Source organism: Brassica napus, chromosome C9 (assembly GCF_020379485.1).
Source record: "Brassica napus cultivar Da-Ae chromosome C9, Da-Ae, whole genome shotgun sequence".
Lineage (NCBI taxonomy): Eukaryota > Viridiplantae > Streptophyta > Magnoliopsida > Brassicales > Brassicaceae > Brassica > Brassica napus.
Window position 1 is genome coordinate 36,182,204 of NC_063452.1, and position 18,924 is coordinate 36,201,127.

At 35.1% G+C, this 18,924-nt stretch overlaps 2 long non-coding RNA genes across 3 annotated transcripts; one reads left to right on the forward strand and one right to left on the reverse strand.

The window, feature by feature from the left end:
- The first annotated feature begins 1,204 nt into the window (after nucleotides 1-1,204).
- Nucleotides 1,205-15,439, forward strand: LOC106421475. Of its 2 annotated transcripts, none has more exons than XR_007329159.1 (9): nucleotides 1,205-2,807; nucleotides 2,939-3,122; nucleotides 3,188-3,425; nucleotides 3,560-3,651; nucleotides 10,814-10,928; nucleotides 12,213-12,312; nucleotides 12,508-12,589; nucleotides 13,917-14,016; nucleotides 14,212-15,439. It is a non-coding gene; the product is annotated as an uncharacterized LOC106421475 (long non-coding RNA). The 2 variants fall into 2 exon arrangements; XR_007329158.1 differs by having other exon boundaries at nucleotides 1,207-2,807; nucleotides 3,223-3,425.
- Nucleotides 14,872-16,672, reverse strand: LOC106385054. Its single transcript, XR_001277071.3, has 2 exons — nucleotides 15,528-16,672; nucleotides 14,872-15,427 (listed from the first exon to the last, which is right to left on the reverse strand). It is a non-coding gene; the product is annotated as an uncharacterized LOC106385054 (long non-coding RNA).
- Nucleotides 16,673-18,924: the final 2,252 nt, after the last annotated feature.

An 18,924-nucleotide genomic window follows, 5' to 3' on the forward strand; every position in this document is an offset into this window, starting at 1 on the left:
CGATTTTGTATTAAATGAAAAACTAGATTTTGGCGGATATAATAGAGTGAATTAGCCCAAAATCATATAAGAAGTAGCAAATTAGGCAAATGCCTATTACACAGAAGTTGTGAGGATCTAACATAGAGAAAATGTCAAAACTGACCTTATGTCTATAAAAAAGAGATCACGACAAAACCGGTGATAATAGATCATAAGCTAAATGAAATAAAAGGTAATTAGGGAAAAAACAATGGATCTCTCTCTCTCTTTCTTCCCTCTATTTTTTTCAGAGAGAGGGAATTGCGTTATTTCCCATGCTTGATCAATCTGGTGAGGTTTTCACTCAGTATATCAGGTTTGTCTTCGGCAATGTCTTGTTTGGTTTTGTTTTTTTTTTACTTTTGTTTTTTTTAGTTTCTCTGAATCAACCTCGCTTCTCTTTTAGAAAGGTTTCAATCGGATCAAAATCTTAGATCGATTTGTTTCATCTTGCCCTCTCTGTTAGGGTTCAATCATATTCAAGCTTTTGATTTGCATGCAAGGATTTGAGACTTTCGTGTGCTTTTATTTGTTTGATTCGATTGGTTCTGGGTTTGATGTTCTGAAGCGTTGTTTTTGATTTTGTCTGTGCTGAATCAAACTATTGTTGAAGCCCGATTCTCTTTGTCGCGTTTTCCTGTCTCCGGTATGTTTTCGGTGGAATACCGATTAGACCGTCCGACAACGGCTTACCTTTGGGTAAATCAAGCAAATTTAGCAAAAAGTTAGCGTGTTGTTTTCCTCTGATGTGGGGTTTAGGTTAGCAAACAAAAATCTAAGGTAACCAGCTTTAAAAAGTAATAACCGCTAAAAAGATTGTTAAATAGATATTCTAGAATTTTTAGCATGTATATCAGAAAATTATTGCATATGCTAAAAAAGTTATTGACAAACTAAAAGAAACTTTGCACTGGTCCTGTGTTAAAATATTAAATTAGTTAGCAAATATTGGTGTCGAAGATTTGTTAGATATGTTAAATAAAGTATTGTTGGGAGAATGACTGCGCACAACAATGCAAGTAGGGCATACTTGATCCTCGTGTCTTTATCATATACGGTCTTCTTCTTTAGTATGGTAATTACATAGCTAACCGGGACTTCTGTAACCGGGACTTCTGTTACACGGTCACTAAACTGTATAGCTTACAATACTTATTTAACGCGCTAACATATCTAACAAATCTTCGACACCAATATTTGCTAACTAATTTAATATTTTAACACAGAACCAGTGTGTTTCAAAAAAAAAAACACAGAACCAGTGCAAAGTTTCTTTTAGTTTGTCAATAATTTTTTAGCATATGCAATAATCTTCCGATATACATGCTAAAAATTCTAGAATATCTATTTAACAATCTTTTTAGCGGTTATTACTTTTTAAAGCTGGTTACCTTAGATTTTTGTTTGCTAACCTAAACCCCACATCAGGGAAAACAACACGCCAACTTTTTGCTAAATTTGCTTGATTTACCCAAAGGTAAGCCGTTGCCGGACGATCTAATCGGTATTCCACCGAAAACATACCGGAGACAGGAAAACGCGACAGAAAGAATCCGGCTTCGACAATAGCTTGATTCAGCACAGATGAAATAAAAAACAACGCTTCAGAACATCAAACCCAGAACCAATCGAATCAAACAAATAAAAGCAAACGAAAGTCTCAAATCCTTGCATGCAAATCAAAAGCTTGAAGATGATTGAACCCTAACAGAGAGGGCAGGATGAAACAAATCGATCTAAGATTTTGATCCGATTGAAACCTTTCTAAAAGAGAAGCGAGGTTGATTCAGAGAAACTAAAAAAAAAAAAAAAAAAAAACCAGACAAGACATTGCCGAAGACAAACCTGATATACTGAGTGAAAACCTCACCAGATTGATCAAGCATGGGAAATAACGCAATTCCCTCTCTCTGAAAAATAATAGAGGGAAGAAAGAGAGAGAGATCCATTGCTTTTCCCCTAATTACCTTTTATTTCATTTAGCTTATGACTTATTATCACCGGTTTTGTTGTGATCTCTTTTTTATAGACATAAGGTCAGTTTTGACATTTTCTCTATGTTGGATCCCCACAACTTTTGTGTCATAGGCATTTGCGTAATTAGCGTATATGTCTTGTGTGTACGGTGCAATTTCTCTATATTTTTTGTTTATATTTTTTTCGTTAGAAATGAAATATTCATATTTGTGTTTTTTGTAATCATATTTGTGGTTTTCTTTGTAATCATATTTGTGTATAATATTTTTAAAAAACATTAGTAAGAACTTTTGATAATTCTATTAAATTTGTGAGGTTGCCAAAGTATACACTTGTGTCATAGTCATTTCACACATTAATTTTGATTTTTTTTCCTGAACAGTTATAAATTTGTTATTTTTTTAAAAAAATATAATAAAGCATAGTTACAAATTTGTTTAGTAATTAAATAGTAACAAAATAGTAATTAAATATTTGTAAAAATAGTTTTCCATTAAATTTTCATCATTTGATTTTATATATAATGATTTATAAAATGTTATTATTACACATAATAATTTATGATACAAATAAAAATGGGTTTATAATGTTTGATCCAATGTAAATGAAAAGTCCACTTTAGTTGTTAAAAACCAATTCTAGTTAAGCCAAAAAAATTTGAAGCCCAATTGGTAAACAAAATATATGTTTGATCTGTCTTAACTCTGTTTATCGTATTTGGGAAAAAATATATTTCTTTCTCTCTATATTACATCGAAAGATTGTCTCAAACTCATCGATCTGTGAAGATTCATACTCGGATCGTTCAGGTATTTGTAATACCATATATTTTTTGCTTAAAGTGTAGATATTGGCATAATCTACACTATTTTTCGAGCTGGAATCTGCAGTAGATCTGAAAATATTATTTTTTTGTAATTTATTTTGCATGTCGGATCAGACGATGATCAATCTTAGTGAAGCTGTTCTGGATGGAGTTAGTTTCTGGATCGATGAGTTTTTGTGTCTGAAGTACATTAGAAGGAAACCCTTTGATCTTCTTTGTCTCCATGGATAATAGAGCTGTCTGAAAACATAACATCTATTTATGTCTCTATCATCACCTTGCTATTCAACTCCAATCTGTAAGTGCTTTTTTGCAAAAGCTTTCTGTTTTTTTTTTATTAATAAGGATATATTACAATTGCAGTATATTCCAAATAAAAGATGAAATCATTTTGGTAGGGAACGAAAGTGACAAAATTTCAGTGAAGTATGAAGGACATGTATTGCCTAATAAGATAAGTCATGTATTGGTTACAATTAATATCTAAATAGTCTATGTTGTAATGTTGTCATCTAACGGAACTCTCGTATTTGTTCTTCAGGACTTTAAAAAAAACTGGAAGATAGGAGAGCAATCAACTTTACTGAGCCGCCCCTTCATGGTTATGATGTTTTTAAATTTTTTTTATATTTCTATTACAACAAAACACTATTAGTTTAGATAAACTCTTAATATATTTTCGTAACAAAATGCTATTACAACTGTGTTCTTATTGAACTCTGTATTATTCTTCAGGAGCCGCTGGAAAAAATTATAAGTTCAGAAACGACATTGAGGAAAGGAACACGGAGTGCATTCAGAAACAACCTTTAGCATTGGAATAACATGTAAGTCACTAAACCGAACTTAGCTAGCGCTTAGAAGTCATGAATGGAACTCGAGTGTTGCTTGCTGGTATGTCTGGAATTGAATTCGAATGTTGCTTGCTGGTATGTCTGGAATGGAATTCGAATGTTGCTTTGTAGAGAGTGAAACCACATGTGAATACACTTGTATGTCTGTTGTGTACTTTTGCGTATGTATGTAGGTTTAAAAAGAGAATATAGTTTGCTTGTAATTCTTAGAATACTTGTTTTTGCTTGTATGAATAAATTAGAGAGACAAAAATAGCACTTCCAACATTTGCAAATTAAGTAAACATTGTTTGAAAATTACTGAAATAAGTTTAAATCTGAAAAACACAGCAAAGAAAACAATAATAGATTCTGGAAAATCTCTTTGAAAACAACATTCTTTGTCTCACGCTTAGGCTTTCCTTGATCATCAACAACCAAAATCTTCAATCCCTTTTTTGATGTAACTCTAGAAACAGCCACGTATAGTTGTCCATGAGAGAAGACATCTCTTGGTAGATACAAACCAACATGAGATAAACATTGACCTTGACTCTTATTAATTGTAATAGCAAATGCAACTGCAATAAGCAACTGCCTCCTCCTCATCTTGAATGGCAATTTCTTATCAGAAGGTGTAATAGAAAGTCTAGGAATGACCACAGTTTTTCCCACCTTCTCTCATGTGATCACTTTCGCCTTTACCAGTAAATCATCCATCTCTGTAATCTGGAGCCTTGTGCCATTCATCATTCCGTTTGTGTGATCAATGTTTCTAAGCAACATCACCGGACATCCGACTTTCAAGCGAAGACTGTGATTTGGCAGACCAGAAACCTTGATGGTGTTTAAGAAATCCGGAGTTAGAGCCTGGTCATTTCTCGAGAATCTATCAGAAGCATCAATCGAGTTAGAGCTTAAGTAAATTCTTTCTTCTCCTGCATGTTACAACCACAAAAATTAAATAATATTCAAAGCGATTTCAATAGCCAAAAGTAACTTGTCAATATAAATAGTATAACCTGGTAATTTATCCAACATGTGCTGGTTAATCCTGTTGACATCTTCATTGGTAGGACATAAAATTGCTCTTTCTTGAAAAAACTTTGGCTCTCTATTATGTTGTAAGGAAACAACATCCCCATACACTGCTGTGCTAATTGATTCAATTGGATCATCTCCATCAGTAATAAGAAACTCCTCTGGGATATTGATTACAACTTCTCCAACATTGTCTCCTCCAAGCTTTCCGTCTCCAACATCTAAAATCCACTCTGAAAATTCCTTTAATTCCTGTGTATCTTCAGCAGACAGGTCTTCAAAAAGTAGCCTCATATTCTTGGTTAGCTTCATCACCTTGACATGCTTCCATAAATATGACGAATTAAGAGACTCCATTACAATTTCTGGTCGTCCAGCACCATGTATGACATGCAATATTTGTTTAAAATCACCTCCAAACACAACAACTTTTCCACCAAAAGGTCTGTTGTCCTTGTTCCCCAAAATGTCTTTCATACTCCTGTCCAAAGACTCAAAACAGTGTCTGCTCATCATTGGTGCTTCATCCCAAATGATTAGAGATGCTGTTTTCACCAAATTAGCTTGATCGCTTCCTGGAATAAGTGTGCAAGTAGAAAACTCATCTGGGTTTATAGGTATTCCAAACCTAGAATGTGCTGTCCTTCCTCCTTGGAGCAACAGAGAAGCTATCCCACTTGATGCAGTGTTCAAACAAAATTTTCCTCTGTATCTAATAGCTGAAGACATTAATCTCCACAGGAAGGTTTTACCAGTTCCTCCAAATCCATAAACAAAAAAGACACCTCCTTTTTCATTTACGACAGAATCAACAATCTCTCTATAAATATTCATTTGCTCCTCTGTTAGTTTACCAATGTCGCGGTCATGCTCAGCTTTCAGCTTCTCCCTATCGTAACTCAGCTCATTTAAAATCAACACATTGTCATTCCCAACAATATCTGGAGCTGGCATTGGCATATTTTCCCACTGCTCTAAAGAAAATCCATTGCTCTTTAAAATATTTTCAATCTCAAGAAGAGCAAACTGTTGTTTTTCATCTGCACTTAAACAGAGATCTACAAAAAAATAAACATACGAATTAGACCATATTTTCTGAATGTTATATCATATAAAAATAGAATTATATTATACCTGGCCTGTTTAGTAGTTTTCTCCATTTGTACTCGATATCATCACATAGAACCTCCCATGTATTGTCCCAAACAACCTCTGGCTCTGACAAACTACCAGATATCAGCATAATAACAAAAGTGTGACGCAAATTTGCAGCTTATTCAGTAAAACTCGTCCTCAAAATGTCATCAATATACTCTTGATCATTGTCTAGTAAGCCCCTTGCAAAACATGCCTTCTTAAATGTTGGATAAACAACATTATTAAAGGTTCGAACCTCCTCCTCATTCCTTAGACCTCGAACTATGTTTAGTAGAACACACAAATAGAAAGCTTCTTCAATCTTCCTTGGGGCATAATTGATCCTACCAATACTGAATCCTTTCTGTCTATCATGAAACTTTCTCTCCTTCTTATTCCAAGTGAACATTGTTGGGATTTCTGCTAAAGTGAGTCTTCTGGCAACATCACTAACCTTGTTCAGATCAAACCATCCAGTGAACATAGTATTTTCAATAAGCTCGCGATTGGTGACTTCGTCATAAGTGTCATCATCTTTGAAAATGATCATCTGCTTCCCTGGTAGGTGAAACTGCAGTCTCTCAACAGGTACTGATCGATAGTGAATAGGAAAACTAAAAGTCCTCCATGCCCCTTCACAGGCTGAAACATATCTAAAAAAAATACAAAATTAGTGAAGAAAGACTGATCTCGTTGAGAAGTAAAAAAATTCTTTGAAGAAAGATCAAAACGAAATTTACCTGCAGTTGAAGAAGGTTTTATCTCGTTTTTTTTTTCAACTCCAGTAGTTCCATCGTTTGACTTCTTTCGTTTTGCTCCTCCTTTCTCTGGTGGCTCAACAGTAACAGTACAACGATCCGCGCCTTTATTAATATATTTAAATAAGTATTTAATAGAACCAGTCTGATTACACCATTCCACATTAATATGAGCTCGATAACGAACAGATAATTTCTTGTTATAGGGTATAACATATCTGTTATCGCATTTGAAACCATTTTTCTCTACAAAGCAACCAGGCTGTTCACGCCGTCTATAAACAGGAAAACCTTCTCTGTTCACAGAAGTTTTGTCCACAAAATCTTTAGGATAAAGCTTTGAACATTTACCATTTTCCATGCATGGCGAGTTCATGTTAACTGCCCCACAAGGACCATGAATCATCATATCCTTTACCACATCAAACAATTCTGGTTCCTTTTCCTTATCTGGTATTTCTGCTGAGATGATCATGTCAATGTCATCTGTTTTAGGAAATTTATATTTCGGATGCATGAACAGCAGAATATGAGCATGTGGCAGACCACGTTTCTGAAATTCAACTGTGTACATCGCTGCATTAGAAAAAGAGAACAACATTAGTAAACACAGTTTATACCATTAAACACAGTTTAGACTAAAACAACCATTAAGAAAACTCACATGCGACTGTCTTTCCAAGTAGATGTTTTTCAGTTAAATCGCTCATAAGCCGATCTAGTTTACACTTAAAAATCCTGCATAGGATATCTGGTCTGTCGTCAGGACTGAGCTTGCGTGGTTGAACATACCTGGTGATTTCAGGCCATTTAGGGTTGCATGTGAAAGTTATAAACAGATCTGGAAATCCAAAATATTTGCAAATCACCATTGCATCCAAATACATATTCTTCATGTATCTTGGTCCTCCAACGAACGTGGCTGGTAAAATAAATCGGCTTCCTTGCTCGTGCATATCTGTATTCCCATTGTTTTCAGATCGCTGAATTGAATCAAAGCTGTCCGATCGCAGGCTTTTCTGGTTCATCCTCAAATAGCACAACCGATTTGCTTCTATGGTTATATAACCATCGACCAAAAACTGTTGGAATAGCCTTTTAGAGTGCAGAAGTGTGTGAGATTCTCCTTCTGTTTCATGAATCCGATATGCATACCACTGTCTCATACTGATATTTTTCCTCTTCAGTTTAGCTGTAGCCTCTGTAACTCTTTTTTCAATGCCAAGTCTGAACCCATCTTCGCCATATGCAAAGATAAGAGGATACTGTAGTGCTAGGTAGGAAGGATGTATTTCACTTATCCGTTTAAGCCATCCTGTTTGCTTCTCTTCTAGAACAATATCTATTTTATCCATTTCCAAATTGAAATCCCCAGGAATCAGTGCAGCAACTTCAGATGCAGTAGGAGTATCATATGCCCTTCCATCTTTTTCTCGACTGCTAATAATCCTCATATGAAATGTAGTCTCAGGGTTAGTATTGAATCGATCTCTTGCTGAACGAAACTGATGCACATATGGATTTACTTGGTTTAGCATCTCAACAATCATCTCAATGACTTTCTTTCTTAGACCCTGTTTTTTAGCCTTATCAGCCTTTTTCTTGTATTACCTGCATCAAAAGTAAGATATTTGACAATCTTAGAATACAAAGTAATATAGAATCATATTATCTATTATATTAATCCTTAGGAATTCAGAAAATACCCTATAATGGAAGCTCTTTTGTCAATTTTGGTTTCTGTGTCAACAATGTAGAGTTGAGAAAACTTGGGTTCTTCTCCAGCTGGTGGCTTTAAACTGCCCATTAAATGATAGTTTTCTCCTTGAAGTTGAAACATCTTTGGCCCACGTCCTTGAGGAAGACATCTATCCACTTTACCCCCAAGAGATGTAAAAGAAAAAACCATATTAAGCTGCCTGATATTTTCTCGGAAATAGCTGCTGATCTCATCATCACCATGTAGCAATATTTTCAAAATCTCTGGTGATTCCTTTAGTAATGGCAACTGAACTTGACCTAGTCCACAACACAAAGAAAATTTTGGTTTCTTGGACATTCTTTTCTTTTCAATACGTTCACCATACCACATTTTCGCACCACAGTAGTCACATATGTAAGTAGGATCACCCTCATCTAAGTACTCTGTAACAAATTCATAAATTCAGAAAGTCAAGTTACTTAAAAAGGTTATACTGAATTACGAATACCCAAAAAAACTATTCAATTACCTATAGTCTTTAGTGTTTGCAAAGAAGGTGTAGTAGATGAGGATTGACCGCCTTGGAACATGTTTCTAAATATATCAGCCATAGTCAAAATCCTAGACCTTTGTTCATCTGGGATAGGACTTGGATTCACTATCGTCACTACTAACATCATAACTCTGATCACTATAATCTTCACCCTCCTCTGTAGAAAAAAAGCTTATCAAATTTCTTCTTGCAAATTAATAGAATAGATAAAGATAATAATTATGAATACCAGAGGAACTGTGGTTAACAGATGATTGAAAGTCATCTTCTTCTTCTGCCTCGTTCAGTTGAGATGTGGGCCACTCCATCGGATTAGGTTTCTTGACACTGTCTGACTTGGAGAAGGCTGGTAAAAGATTCCTCGGTTGAATGTTGAGACATGTGCTTCTTCTTGTTGTGATGTCTGATAACTGAGAAGCCTTATTGTTATAATCACCTCCTCACCATCCCAAAAATATACAAAAGCAATGTTAGTTAGTTGTTAAATCTACAATTTGTACAATGCTCTCAAATATTTTTAAAACTGGAACCAGTTACCATTAGCTCGAAATCACTTAGAACACTGAGGCTGTTTTCCTTTAGCTTTGTCTGTAGGTGCAAAAAACAACAGAATAGACACATGAATTTGATAATATTGATTCACTTACTCATCCATCAGAAATACAGTATCATATAACAGAAAAAGTACCATAGTATGGATTTGCTGAATTGAAGGTAGTCGATGGATGAGTAAGATCCTAGGTACTCCCAGAACTTGGTAGTGTTGGATGTAAGTTCGTAACATCTCTCAATACTGATCTAAAGCCAATATCAGATTTTGTTTGAGCGGACGATTTAGAATCCGGCGGAGAAAGAAATATAGGTTGAGTATTTGTTTTTCTCTTCCTTTCATTGTCTTCTTTGTTCTTCATGTTTGGTTGTGTAGGTAACTGTGCGTAGAGAAGTTAGTTTTCCATGGGTTAGATATAAGAAACCATCGTTGTTCTGTAATGAGTGTTAGGGTTAGCTTTCTATGAACGTGGATTAGTTTTAATGATGTCGTTTATTATTGAATAATTAAAAAACTATACATTAACTTTAGTTTCCTATATATAAGGAGATATCTATAATTAACATGAAATCATTTATATAAGTTTTAATACCAAATAAATGTCCTGAAAGTATGATTAATGTAATGTTTGCAGATTTCTTTTAATATATATCATAAATTTAAAAATCTCGGAATGAGTCAGTGACAAAGTTTAATTATTGTTTTACTGTGAATTGAAATAGAAAAATGTAAAGATATTTTAATATTCAAAATCATCTTTATTGCAAATAAAAGTTAAAATAACAGAAACAATTGAGCAAATCAGCACTTATTTTAAAGTAAAGCTAACAGAAAAAAAAACAAATAAGCAATGTTGAACACTTCATTAGCCACTTTTTTTGGTGTTTGGCTCCTCTTTGGTGGTCTTTTCTTTCTTCACAAATACTCTGGTGCACTGCTTCTTTGTTGTAGAACTTATGTTGGAATGTTCTTTGCGTTTAGACGATGGGGTTACCACAGTGTCTTCGTTTGCTTCACTGTCCATTAGTAAAATCGAACCCTGTAGAAACAATTTATATATCAATTTGGTGAAGTCATATAGATCAAGGTAATAATTTATAAATATTAAAATACTAAACCATACCTGTGAACAACTTAAATTATTAGTTCCAACATCAGACTGAGTAAATGATTCGGTGGTGCTACCACCAATCAGTAGCATACTCAGATTTTTCCACACTTTACCAACTTTATACATCCCACCCTTGCTACTAACATTGTTACTCTCTCAATGTAAACTCCAAACATGAAAGTCTTCCCAATCAAAGAAGTAATAGCCTCAGGAAAAGACTCAACATCTTTTAGCTGTAATATTCAATATATGTTCTAGAATTAAATATTTCTATTAATTTAATTATGAACCCACGTTTTTGCAGGCATAGTGTATACTGAAGTTGAGAAAAAAAGATATAACCTCATCAAATGAACCGTTGAGCAAGTCAGCAGCATTTTCAGGAACAATTCCGCTTGCAATCCAGTCAAATAGCATTAGTAAGCTTCTCCAGTACCATCTTTCACCCATACATGAATCCTGAACCTATTAACATATTTAAAATTAGTATCTTAGGAAATAAAAATCATGATAACAACAAAAAGCCTCTAACAAATAACTTACTTCGGTAAAACTTCTGTGACTTTATCATCACACTTTTCACAGAACCAGACATGAGTTACAATCTCCTTCCCATTTACGATTTTAACTGTTCTCGATATCTGGGTGACCTTTTTTTGGCAAGTTTTGCATCCAAAATAGTACCATCCCCAATCCTTGTCAATAGCATAGATTGTGGCAATGATTCTGCATTGCTTAGTCTACATTTGAAAACCAAAACGTTAGTCTTTTAACCATGGATACTGTTAGATTATATAACTAAAACCTGAGTTAATTGCCGTAGCTCTACAATGTCTCTAATTGCGTATTGCATCCAAGGGTCGCGTCTTATCTCCCTCTCAAGTTTGTCTTGGTTGGATTCAACCAATGTCAATGCATTGGATGCAACATCCCTATTAAATGTGAACAAAAACAGTTGTTTTAATTATCAGAACAATCCTATATCTATTCTACTAAAACTCAATATACCTTTTCAAAAATGCCTCAGCCTCCATTATTGGCGGGTTGAAAAAGACTTGAGAAGCATCATATGAGTTTGAAATTTGAATCTCATCTGACATTAACAATGTTACATAAAAAGTGAGTAATAACAAAACTATATAAACGTAGGATGCTATGTTATGATAAGGGATAATATGGTTACTTCTATAAGTCCCAATTTTCACAAAACATAGGAGGCATATAACCGAATCTTCACCAGCTGCATCGCAGTTAGCTTTAATGCTTTCAGCAAACTTTCCCCACAGACAGCAAGTAATCCTATGGCCACTGTCAAAATATATATGTGAAAGTATTAATTATAGTGATGATGTAAAAAACAAATCAATGGTTTAACTTACACAAGGTCTGTCAAACTGAATTCGATTTTCTTTCTTGCTTTACCCGAGCACTGAACTGTCTCTAGAGCTCCCAAATCAGACACTTGTCCAATAACATCTGTAAGTTGCAAAAATTAAAGATCAAACTATAAAGTTCAGGTCTAATATAAAGATATAAACGAAAATTTAATATAACATACATACCAATTAAGATGTTTGGATCTTCCACTCCACTCTGAATAGTTTGGAAATCCACCAAACTCAGGAACATGTTGTCGTTTAGGATTGTTGATGGAGTGATATCAGTGCCATAAATGAAATTGATTTTGTATTGATGATTGGTAGGCCTGTAGGAAACACTTGGGTTATTGATGGAGAAATTTTCAATGTTTCTCCACATTCCAATAGAAAGCACATTTGAAAGTTTCCTCGTCAACTTATCAAGGTATGTCTTCTTACAGGATGCATGAATTTTTGTTCCCTAAAAAAAAAAGCAAAGCCATTCGATTTTAGATAGCAGTTTAGTTTAGTGGCAAGAGAAAACAATAATAGATAGGTTTGCTAAGATGTGAGACTTACATGTGCATCAGACAAAATGATTTCCAATGATTCTCCTGAAAGTTTTGTGTATTGCCTCCAGGTATGGAGCACCTTAACTTGTACACGATACTCAGTCATGAATGGTTTGATGTCAGCCAAAGGAGTGAGTTCCATGACTAAAGGTATTTCTGTAGCGATAAAGTCCGTGACTTTTGATTTTAGGAAGTGTGATAAGAGTATAGGTTGTAGGAAGGATATATATAACCGCCCTCTGGTGATGGAAACACTATTTAGTTAAGATCATGTCAAAAATCAAAATTATTTTGGCAACAATATAGGAGTCGTGCATATATCTCGGGATAATGGGTTCGATTTGTTAAAAACGAAATGGATTTGAGAATAGTAGTTTTGATTCCTCGAATGTTCTAGTTTGTTAATTAAATACTCAGAAATTAAATTATCTATTTGTTGCAGAATATATAGGCCTTTATAATAGGAGCTTAATAGGAACAGTTTTGTTTCTTAGATGTCGTTTAAATAAAAGTCATATTAGCAGTTACATATTGAGGATTTGTTTCTTAGACAGTCGTGTAAATAAAGTTGATATAAGCAGTTACATATCGTTGATGATTTATTTTAAATTAGACTCAACTAATATCAATGGGGCATGTTCCTGTTTTAATAGTATTGATTGATTGGTTGGATTCAACCAATGTCAATGCATTGGATGCAACATCCCTATTAAATGTGAACAAAAACAGTTGTTTTAATTATCAGAACAATCCTATATCTATTCTACTAAAACTCAATATACCTTTTCAAAAATGCCTCAGCCTCCATTATTGGCGGGTTGAAAAAGACTTGAGAAGCATCATATGAGTTTGAAATTTGAATCTCATCTGACATTAACAATGTTACATAAAAAGTGAGTAATAACAAAACTATATAAACGTAGGATGCTATGTTATGATAAGGGATAATATGGTTACTTCTATAAGTCCCAATTTTCACAAAACATAGGAGGCATATAACCGAATCTTCACCAGCTGCATCGCAGTTAGCTTTAATGCTTTCAGCAAACTTTCCCCACAGACAGCAAGTAATCCTATGGCCACTGTCAAAATATATATGTGAAAGTATTAATTATAGTGATGATGTAAAAAACAAATCAATGGTTTAACTTACACAAGGTCTGTCAAACTGAATTCGATTTTCTTTCTTGCTTTACCCGAGCACTGAACTGTCTCTAGAGCTCCCAAATCAGACACTTGTCCAATAACATCTGTAAGTTGCAAAAATTAAAGATCAAACTATAAAGTTCAGGTCTAATATAAAGATATAAACGAAAATTTAATATAACATACATACCAATTAAGATGTTTGGATCTTCCACTCCACTCTGAATAGTTTGGAAATCCACCAAACTCAGGAACATGTTGTCGTTTAGGATTGTTGATGGAGTGATATCAGTGCCATAAATGAAATTGATTTTGTATTGATGATTGGTAGGCCTGTAGGAAACACTCGGGTTATTGATGGAGAAATTTTCAATGTTTCTCCACATTCCAATAGAAAGCACATTTGAAAGTTTCCTCGTCAACTTATCAAGGTATGTCTTCTTACAGGATGCATGAATTTTTGTTCCCTAAAAAAAAAAGCAAAGCCATTCGATTTTAGATAGCAGTTTAGTTTAGTGGCAAGAGAAAACAATAATAGATAGGTTTGCTAAGATGTGAGACTTACATGTGCATCAGACAAAATGATTTCCAATGATTCTCCTGAAAGTTTTGTGTATTGCCTCCAGGTATGGAGCACCTTAACTTGTACACGATACTCAGTCATGAATGGTTTGATGTCAGCCAAAGGAGTGAGTTCCATGACTAAAGGTATTTCTGTAGCGATAAAGTCCGTGACTTTTGATTTTAGGAAGTGTGATAAGAGTATAGGTTGTAGGAAGGATATATATAACCGCCCTCTGGTGATGGAAACACTATTTAGTTAAGATCATGTCAAAAATCAAAATTATTTTGGCAACAATATAGGAGTCGTGCATATATCTCGGGATAATGGGTTCGATTTGTTAAAAACGAAATGGATTTGAGAATAGTAGTTTTGATTCCTCGAATGTTCTAGTTTGTTAATTAAATACTCAGAAATTAAATTATCTATTTGTTGCAGAATATATAGGCCTTTATAATAGGAGCTTAATAGGAACAGTTTTGTTTCTTAGATGTCGTTTAAATAAAAGTCATATTAGCAGTTACATATTGAGGATTTGTTTCTTAGACAGTCGTGTAAATAAAGTTGATATAAGCAGTTACATATCGTTGATGATTTATTTTAAATTAGACTCAACTAATATCAATGGGGCATGTTCCTGTTTTAATAGTATTGATTTTCTAAATAATCTCTTCAAGATTGTTGCTTAATGAGTGTTTTTTTGTTCTTTTTCAAAAGAATCATCTTTTTGTTAAACACCAACAACCAAAAGAATTGAGGAATAAAGAGTCGATTACAAATCAAATTACACAAAATCAACCAATTTAAATTATTTTCTAAAACTATCTTCGCTCAATCCATCACTTTGTTCCAGTAGTTTGGATCTAATATCCGATTGCCGTTCTACACTTTCGACGATGATCACAAGAAAGTGAGATTGACCTCGTTGACTCATATGCAGGAACTTCCCGTGTTGTCTCCTAGAGTTAGCTAAGCTTGTAGCCATTACTAACATTGAAACACAGACGAAATAAAAAAGAGACATGGAAAGACGTAAACCCGAAGATTGTGAAAACATTTGACTGTACAATCCCGCCTTCATCGCCTAACCCGCACTAATGGAAGTCGGATGATAACCTCCAGCAATTATGGAATGAAAAAAATTTGGGAACGAATTGACGGCTGCACTTATCCCCGAAAAAGCTCTACGACCTTAAAAATGGTGTTAGAAAGGAACATCACCATGAGCTAACAAACGCAGGCTTACGGCACTGATATATGGTCCTCTCCGACTGATGTCACTGTAAACAGAAGGCAAACACAGAGGCAAGCATCCACCTCAATTAAAACCAATCGTCTCCTCCGAGAACTGTCTAATATAAGTTCTAGTGAAAATGAAACCTATCTAATAAATCGCACAAGTTGAAGGACTAGGGACACCCGCCGACAACGCTTCAATGATGAACCAGTCACAAGTATCGGGAAGAGGAAAATCAGATGAAGAGGAAATCGCACGCACCACACTGAAGAAGCCATGGATGACGAATGTGAGTCGTGACATGACAGGCTTCCACAAGATACCACCAGCGGACCCGACACACGCTTGTTCCATTGACTAAGCAAGTCTTCGAGCTGTGAGTCGTGACACGACAGGCTTCCACAAGACACCACCACCGGACCCGACACACACTTGTTCCATTGACTAAGCAAGTCTTCGAGCAAAGGACCCTCGAAAGCCCTCAGCCGTCAACACACTGATCGAAACTCTCCACGACACCATGGATAAACCAGCACCGACATCACTCCATTCACAACCAAAGAAAGCAGATCTGTAAATCCACCACCACAATTTAGAAACAGAGCTTAACCATCGCATCAACCGTCGACTCTGCAAGGAGCGAAAAGGAAAACCTCCTTGTGAAACCCTAAAAAGGCAACGCACGCCGATAGCAACCACTCCTCTCTGTGGCAAGACCCCAACCACGATCGGAGAGCTTCTCGGCATCGAATCTCTATGTAAGCAAGATCTAAACCAGAGACTCTTTTCGAGACAGAATCGGAAGAAGACAGTGAGGAACAAGAAACCATGGAGAAGCAAACGACAAACGTGCGGAGTAGGAGACGAGAAGTCGCCTCCAGTCCCGGTATGCATGTTCATTCGCCGCCGGAGCTGAACTTTTCTTTAATTTTTAAACGAGAGAGAAAAAGGATGAGAGAAAAATGTGTCATTAATTTTTTTTGTTAGATACAACTTTGTTCCGGTTTAGTGCAAGAACCAAAAAAAAAATCTCATGTCTCGAACCCGGGTTATTGAGATATAAACACCAACATTTATACCACTAAGCTAACTGATACCTTTGTACATTGATGACCGAACCTAATATTTATAAAGGTCGGAAGCCATTGCTTCTTCGGCTTCCTTTGAGGGTCGGACCTACAAGTGTGTTATGGGTTTCATTTTTAAATGAGATTCATCATGTTATATGAAAAAAGCTTAAGTTTGCAACAATTATGGTTTTCATATATTGTAAACTGTTGTAGTTTAATATGGGTTCTTTTCATCATTGTCTCAAACAAGTCTGAGTTACAGAGTTGCACCATGTGTATGTTCGTAATCTATTTTTTCACCGGTGAACTCTTCATGTCCCCATTTTAAATCGCTTGATCATAAATGTTCCTGATTTGTAGCCCCTCTGTAAACCATATATATATGATTCTCATTTTTGATGAACTCAATCTGCATCTCCACAAAACTCATTGATTCCTCTTAGCTTTAACCATCTTCTAGAAAATGTTTCTCTCTGCCTCTCCAGTTCGTCAAACCGGCGTCCCGACGTCTGTCACTCAACCTTCGAGTCTCTCCGTCTTGGTCTTAGTAGTCAGATCATAGTCTCTGGCTTCCTCCGCTTATGGGATTCCCTGAACTTCAAGAAAGACAGGGAGTTTGTGGGAATCACGGTTCTTTTCCTCGATGGAATGGTAAGTTAATCTTCGATCTATCACACTTATTTAACATAATTGTTTTAATTTATTTCCTGATTCTTTGTTGGATAATATATTTGCAGATTCCGTGATTCATGGGTTTACTCCCGTCGGACGTGCTAATCATTACATGCCATCTTTGAAAGCAGATTCCATTGTGAAAGTCGATCGTTTTGAGGTTGCTAGGTGCTCCAAGTGATTGCGAACACAAACCTAAAAATTGGTAAACATACCATATTTGGCAGCTCCAAGCAAGATTACAATCAGGCAAATTCAAGTGGAATGACATACCAACAACTGAAACTGGTAATTAGTCAACAACTTATCCCATATTTTCCTTATTCTGAAAAAATCTATTGTGTTTCTGATCTATTTTTTCATGTACGCAACTTTAGCCTCTGTCATGGATAGCTCTCTCCCAAGAATTGCATTGACTATGGTTTCTGGGAAGAAAAAGATCTTGCTCCTGAAAAAAGACCGTGACAACCCTGTTGTAAGATTTTAGTTTGTGCAGAACAAAAAACCTTGATTTATTTTCTATTTAGTATAGTAATAGTTGTTGACAATCATTAGTTATTTGCCAATATGTTTTTTATGCGGCATTTCAGAACTCTCCATTCCAAGCGGAACAACAGATGGAAGCTAATTTTTCTGGAAGCTCCTCGACTTCAAGACAGAATCAGAAGATAGATGTTGGTGGGAGGTTAATCAGGGGAATACTTCAGAGAACTGAGACGGCCTAGCTAGACTTCATTTTTTGTACAGCCTGAGCAAAGAGTAGAACCCACAAAACACGAGAGAAGAAAAAACAAAACACGAAATTAACATATTCAGATCTTCTCTCTTGCATGTCTAACATCTGGCGCCGACGAAACTCAACACCCACGGCAGACGAAGCTGATGCAAGTAAACTTATCATCAATCATACTTAAAATCAATCTACGTTTTTCAATCTCACAAATTAAGAAACAATTTTACCTACATGAATCGGGAAATTAGTGCCCACATTCCCAACATAGAGTAAAAAGGAGTTGAAGTCCTAACAGTTTCTTAAGTATTAGACTAAACCACAAATTCAAGGCCCAGTTATTTTGAAACCATAACATTTTAAATCCAAATTTATTATCTTTTTCTATGCACTATTTGATTTATATACAAACAATTACCTAATTAAACACTAACAAGTTCCATCACCCTCAACTTTGAACATATAAGATATAAAAATATCAACATATGACTTCGTCGTTCATTTTTTTATCAAACTCATCAACCTATGTAATATCCAAAGTCCCATCAATCACATTATAGACAAAAAAATAATAAAATCCCGTAAACAAAATTATACAATGCATCTATAATGTAGCTGACCCCGCGCTTGCGCGGAGACTATGCACCTAGTTAATCATAATTTGTTCCCCTTGCAATTCCTTTGAAATAAGTTAATAAACAAAATGTACATAAATTGGTATCGTTGTCTCGATTTTCTTTGGAAGAGTTTGCAATATTATAGTTTGCTTCAGATTCTTCTAGTATCTAAGTAATTAGGAGACGTTACTATGGATATGAATGTTATGAATATTATGGTGATGCCATTATGGCAAGTCTTAAATATACTTGTTCTCCAAGCTTTACTTGTTCTCCAAGTGGCTTTGTCCACAAGCTATTGTAATCCTATATAAATGACTCATTACTCATGGAATAATACACATCAATTCTTCTTTCTCTCATCTCTACTTATAACACGTTATGAGCACGAAGCTCTAGCGATCTTGAGTTAATAGGGTATAAACCTTTATTCTGATATATTTTAGTTTAT